The following is a 7,433-nucleotide window of genomic DNA, read 5'->3' as shown; positions in this document are numbered from 1 at the left end:
GGGAGAAGGAGATATAGAGAAGGTGAGGCAGAGAGAGTGGTAGAAAGCGAGGGAGACAGAGAGAGAAAAGGAGAAGAGCAGAGAGGGAGGACAAGAGAGGGAGTCAGAGAGAGAGGGGCTGAGAGAGAAAGAGGGAGGGAGAGAGAAATAAAGGAGAAAGAAAGAGGGAGACAGAAGCAGAAAATGTAGAGAGAGTAAGGGAGAGAGATGGACCAAGTGAAAGATGGGAGGAGAGAGAGAGAGAGAGAGAGAGAGAGAGAGAGAGAGAGAGAGAGAGAGAGAGAGGGAGAAGGGCTCTGTTTAATATGTCTTGGTAAAATGCACCTCAGGCCTGGTGTTGTTATATTGAGTGTCACAGAACTGGTCCTGTGCATAAGCATACAAGTACTTCATGCAGTCTTCATTTAATGATCTGTTTGTCTAGCTGCCATAATCATGTCCTCTCTTTGAAAAGTAAGCTTGGGTCTGTTATAAGCATTAGCATTTTTATGTATGCAGTTCAGCCCTTAAATGCCTTAAAATGTCTTGTTGCAGTGATAAAACAGTAACATATATGATTAGAGGAGAGGACACATTTAACAATATGCAACACATTTAAGGGCCTGGCATCAAAATTCAATAACTTGGTACACATTATTGAACTAATATTGAGAGTAGTAGTGACATAATTTGCCAATTCCAGTAAACAGCTACGACTTACCACCCCTCACATTGAGGACTTTGCTTTGTGGGGAATGTTACTCAGCACTGTATGTTCCACCACAGTATGGTTTTACTTTGGGTATCAACAAATGTTTCTGACTGAACATCACAGACAATTTCAGGCCCAATAAAATCATCAGCACATAAATGCCTATTAATAAATGCCTATGAATGAACTATTCTCTATTCATTTTTGGGACAGCATACAAAACATCAGGAATAACTGCTCCAAGCACTCAAAGGTGAGACATTTTTGTTCAGAATCTGAGTGCAGGTTTAGGTTGCAGGTTAGGTTATTTTTATGCATATATTCCGAAAGCTCTTGTTTGTGGGAGCAGGTATATACTACCCGGCCACAAATTTAGGATGTTATACTGTGCTTCTACTGTCTCTCTGTTCTTCTGAAGAGTTGGGGTGCGAGAACAATTAACTCCATACATTGGTCCCAATAGCAGAAACAAACCTCATGCTAAACTAGGGTCTGTTTCCAAAACCTCCGGAGAAAATAAAGGAAATAAAATGGATATCATGGCACTGAATCTTTGTTCTAGAGTCCTGTATGTTTCATATTTCAGCCCACAGTACTGAGACTAATAATAATAATAGAGAGAGGCACATCCACAGCTTGCTGGTGTGTGGGGAAGGAATGTAAAGATTAGTTTTTCAAAGTTACATCAAAATAACTGTCACACATTGCATTTCTTTCAAAGAAATTTACTGTTGAGTTATAATGCATAATTTTAAGGAAACATATTAGGATATGGTTGGATTATGAAAGATTGCTCCTATTGTCATTCCTCTCAAATATTTAGTTACTCCTGGATCCCAATTTTTAACTAGTGCCACAGGTTCTCAATTGGACTGAGATTTGAACTATGACTTTGACATTGAAGAACATTTACCTTTTTTGTTGTTCATCCACACTTGTGTCTTTATCCTTAGGACCAATGTCCTGCTAAAAGGTGAAGTTTCTCAAAAGCTACAATTTTTTAAAGAAGGTCATTTTGCAGTATCTCTCCATGACAAAAACAGCAACCACACCCATGTCTTGGACCCAGGTGCTACAGGTGGTAAACATTGGTGCACTGCCCACCAGACCAATGAACCAACTCTCAGGCACAATAACCCAGGCACCCATTTTACCTTCCTGAGTGATGGCCTCTGTTAGTCTCCTCATCTTCAAATTTGACAACATGCCCAGTTCCTGCAGAAGAAAAACATCTCAACGTTTCACTGTAGGGAATGTGTTTGTTGAGGAATGAGCATTGTAAAGTTTGTACCATACATAGAATTTTTAATTTTGGCAAAAAAAACAAAACAAAACAATTTTTGTCTTATGTGACCACATAATCACATGAGCTGATGCTTTCAGTCAAACTCCAGATGTGCTTTGATGTTTTTTCTTCAGTAATGGTGTAAGTTGTATGCAGAGCTCTTGTTGACCTTCACTCCAATCTCAGCCACTCAACTCTGTAGCTCCTTCAAAGTAATCATTGACCTCGCTGTGGCTTTCCTCACAAGTCCCCTTCTTGCTCTGATGCTGATTTTCAAGGCAGTGGTCTTGTGTAGGCAGTGCCTGGGTGGTATGATGCAACTTCCATTTCATTTCACTTGACCAACGATGACCACTCAAACACTTCTATATTATATTTTTTAAAGCTTTTTCCTATCTTGTGCTTAATATAACTATACATAAGTATGTATAACTTTATCTGTAACAGTTTTAGAATGCCCTTTTTTGTTAGTAAAAATGGGGAATTTTACACAAAAAGGTGATATTTTAATGATTCACAGGCAAGACAACTCCTTGTTAGGGCAATATCTTTCCATTATGTAAAGTGGAAGTTTAAGAAGCACAGGGGTTGAACACTTAGGCAAACAGCAATTATCAATTTTTTTGTCATGGAATATTTTCTTACACAAACCAATATCGCTTTAAATTAATTAAATTTGTGGGCCAGTCTTTTAAAACCAAACATAATAGCAGAAAATATCAACTGTAGTCCAATCTGATGAGGCATTATAACACAAACATATTGTCCAATCATTTGCACTTGTATCTTGTTATTTAATCATTTTCTGTGTGGAATCTTTTTCTTAGTTCTACTTTTGTATCTAAGATGCCAGTTTGTTTGGATTATGAATCATTTAAAAAATATATTTTAAGCTTCTTCTTGTGAATTTCAAGTGCGTCATTTAACCTGACACACTTGATATTCACATCAATCATCACACATTTAATTATTCTCCTAGTATATTTAGTCATTTTACTAAATTCTTAGAAAATAAGATAAAAATTGGTCTGGAGGTACAAATAAATAGTTCAATGAAACAGTGTATAATTAAAAATAATAATAACAGAGGATAATAAAAATAAATTAAAAAGTAGAAGAAAAAAACTCTAGATACTGTTTCTTAACACTGAAAAAAGTTGACTTCCGATTACAGAGGTGGGTTATTGTTTGCTGCTTCAGAGAGCACAGAGGGGCACTTTCCCGTACCTTTTCTAGGGGCCCTCAGAGGAAGCCAAATTACATTAGCCACTGCATGAGCGCACCACAATACAGCACATCACTCAGGCAAAACACAAAACCCAAGTGCCAAACACAGTGGGGCTGAAGTCTGGGCAAAGTGACCTCCACTGAGATTAGCCATAGAAATTCACAGCACACTCCTCTAAAAAAAGACCACCATGAGCCCCCCCCCCCCCTAATCTGCAGTCTTTGACAGTCCCAGGTCTGGAGAGAAGCAACTGGGAACCTACCTTAGACCAATAAAATCAGAGGCCAAAAAATCCTGAAGAATGGGGTGAAAATGTGTGGTGAAAGGCTGGTGTGGATGAAGTGAAAGTAGCATTGTCAGGCTCTTTTTAAAAGCAGCAGCAGGGGGAGCCTACCCAGTGCCTACTGATGACGAGCAGGTCAGGTCATATGCTGCTCAAGGTTACATGCAGGAAAATAGAAGTCCCACAAGCAGCCCTCAAGGGCTTTGAAGTCAAAGAAAGCTACCTCATCGATCATTAACTTAAAGGGTTTCCCTTCTGTTTCCTGACTCCCTGTTTTCACAGGGTGTTTTCCTCCCTCTTTTGGGTAACATTAGAATAGTTACAGAATATGAACATTTTGAATATCTGAAACTGCATACATTAAAAAAGCTCTTAGTTTCACTTTTAACAGTAAAGGTATTAGTAATTATAACTGATGGTTTAAATGGATCATTTGTAATTAACTAGAGTGCATATGAGTCATATCAATAATGAAAATGTGATATTGGATTGTAAAAAAATACAGCCATATATTAGACTAGATTGGAAAATGATTGGATTGCAGTGAAATAACATAATTGCATTTGCAACATATCTTTTTTTATTATTTAAATAGTTTCTTAGATTTTATTCAAAAGCCTTGAAACAAGTGTATAAACCTTTGGTTAGCACAATTACATTTAGGTTACAAATTGTAACAAAAAAGTTAATTTTGCTTAAATTCAACTGATTTTTGTAGCAAAATAAGATCACTGCTCAGTGACGTGTTCAATTAATCTATTTCTTTTTAATTACAAAATGAGAAGTGATTAAATAGATTAAATTAATGTCTGGATTACACAGACTCCATCTTTGACATCTTAAAACATCTTTATTTACTAAGTACAAACATAGGTGATGGAAAGAATATGGGCTCTATTAATCCCTCCCCCCCCCCCCCCCCCCCCGCCCCACACAAACACAACCTACAGGATGTAAATTATAATCGCTTGTATTGATCTAGGGAGAGATAAGGCTAGATGCAAACACATCCATACTTTGTTACACAAAGCGTATTTGGGTAGTATCTGAAGTACTGTAATATTTCGAATGAGTCTCATTCAGCGCTCTGTGTTAGCGTCTGACATTGTGACACCTACAGCTTTCTCGAATTTTCTCCTTCAGTTGAGCCCTAATTTTCTGTTGTTACGGTAACGCAGAAAGAAGGTAAGTCTAATGTAAGGTAAATATTTTGTTACCAATGAATGTTTAACCTTAGATATAAAATGATCAATCACCTTGGCTAAATTGTATTGTTTACGTTTTCGTAAATTCATTGAACCGAGCCAGCTATTGCTAAGTCACGCTACTGTTAGATTTTAAATTAGCATAAGATTTTAGCACAACATGGCAAGAGCGTTATGGTTAATTAGCGAAGAGAGGTTAGACACTTCCGTGCGGGTCTCTCGTGTTGAAATACCGTAACTGAAAGTTGTGTGTTTATTTTCTGTACTGATGTAGTTGCTTACGAGCATATTATCAGAACTACTGATCTGTTTTAAGGATTACATTACCAAGCTTGGTTAGTTAGCCATGGGGCCACACAAACAGTTCTGATCGTATCACCGTCTCCGTTTCATCCAATGTAATTACAAAGGTCTACATTCGTATTTACATTGGAGGTATGGTGATAAATGCTCGCTGTGTGAAAACATCTCAGTTGTAAATCGCTTGGTAGCTCTCCTTAAGCCAGTGCTCTACTGATCAGCTGTGTAAATTTGTGTCAACTACAGACTGCCTTCTTCTATCCGTAACAGCCCTGTGTAATAGAACCTAACCGTACATAACTCAAGTTTAACATTAAACATAAATTTCACTGTGCCCTTATTATTAACGTACTTAAAAATCATGAGAAAAATATTTATTCTCATGACTGGTGGTGAAATTCAGGCCTGGACACAAGACCCATTGGACTACCTAATATAAGTTATGGTGCTTTTCCACCGCATGGTGCAGCTCAGGTGGACTATAATAGAGTGCTACAGTGCAATTGAATGGGCTTCAATGTGGCTGTATGTACAGGACTAAACTGAAAGCAATTTAATTTGAACTGAAAGTTACAGTAAAGGTGAAGTGCAGGTGATGTAGTAGTTAACTTTAACAACAGCTATTAATGCAGTAGGCCTAATTGCTAAAATTGTATAGTGAATTACTCAAATAAGTAACCCATGCCATCTTGGACTGCCTTTAAATACATTTAAAAAAAATCTATTTAAAAAAATTAATTAAGGCTCTGACATGTGAACTGACATTAAAACTGAACCCCCAAAAGAGAACATGTTAAAACAAGACTGAACATTCTTTTTGGAAGCTTGTTTGCAAAGTTCTTGCAGGTTTAGTTGCATCCTTCTTATACTTGAAGAGGTCACATTTTTTTCAGATGTATATTAAATAATTGTTTCTCCTGTCTATATTGGCTACAAACATATCACTTTATAAATTCACTTCAGTGTAAAGTATAGGGGACAAAATGCACAGTGCTTTTTATGTGCAAAAATGACTTCTAGGATTCAGTCTAAGACAATATGAGACTTTTTCAGTGAGTTAGACAAATCTTGTGAATTTTGTCATTTTAGGGCCAAATTCCATCTTTGTTACTATCCATCTGCCCCAGCTCAGCAACAAAACACTGGGGAAACAATTGATTTTATTATCCCAGAATTCAGAAGTTCCATTGTAATTAAAAAAAAACTTTTTTTAAATTCAGTTTTGCCATGAGTATTAACAAAAATAATGAATTCCAATAACCAGTAATGCTTTCAGTGTACATATGGACATGTGGGTATTGCTTTAAGACAGATTTGAGAAATTTGAACTTAATCCCTTAATGTATTTTCAGTGGTCTGGCTTTTTCATTAAAATTGACCTTTGTGTTTAAATAATTGGCTCTACATTTCCCCTTTTTTTTTTTTTACCTACCCAAGATATGTGTAGTAAAGCCTCTGTCTTTGTTTTTCCAGAGTTGTGCTACATGTAGAGATGCAAAAAGTGTGGAATGGGGTTTACAAAACGATCTGAACAGCTCAAACACTACAAATTGAATCATAGGCATGGTCTGGTCATTCCTATTGAGGTACTTATGTAAATTGTTTGTGTACATTGAAGACCTGGAATGCCTTACAGAGCCGTTTGTCAAGAAATTCACCTGCTCAAAGAACCAAAGCCAAATCCAAATTCAAATGCCATGTTTTTGGTTATAATCAACATTCCACAGAAAAGGGATATTTTCAGCACATCTTTCATCTTTAAAAATAAGAAGCATGCGTGTTCCAAAACTGAATATAAAACCAACCTTTATGAGAACTTCAAAAGTCATAAATACAGAAAACACTCTGGCACAGTAAATGTCTTTAAGCCTGGGGTAAATTCTCTCAAGGAAATTTGTGCCAATGTTGCGACTGATATTTCAGATGAAGAAAGTATATAGAGTGATGTCAATGTACATTCTGCTTTTGGCAATTGGGATTCTTAAAACCTGGAGAAGGACATTATGTAACGGCCCGAGTATGGCAGGGTCACGGAGCAGGACACACAGACTCCCTTGACTTTGACAAACATTTATTGACATACAATGTATATGACAATGGTGGCACTCACACATAACATTAATGGTGACCATGAATACACTTAATGCTAACAACGATGACCAGAACATTAACAGAGGCTATATAAACAATAATAGTGGCTACACAAACAATGACCATTGAGGAAGCACACACCAACAGGGGTTTAAATACAGACAGACACACAACACTAAACCCTGTGCAGATGTGTGCCATCAAGGAGGGCGTGGTTACAAATAAGACAAACGTGAATCCCACTGCACACAGCAGGCCGTACCACATGACTAGTGGGGTGGGGGTAGCATTCCGTGACACATTAAGTTGAACTCTTACTGGACCTATGTCTGCACGCCTGATCTGGCATA

This window comes from Electrophorus electricus, chromosome 26 (assembly GCF_041902795.1).
Source record: "Electrophorus electricus isolate QZ-2024a chromosome 26, ASM4190279v1, whole genome shotgun sequence".
Taxonomy (NCBI): domain Eukaryota; kingdom Metazoa; phylum Chordata; class Actinopteri; order Gymnotiformes; family Gymnotidae; genus Electrophorus; species Electrophorus electricus.
This window is presented reverse-complemented; position numbering follows the sequence as displayed.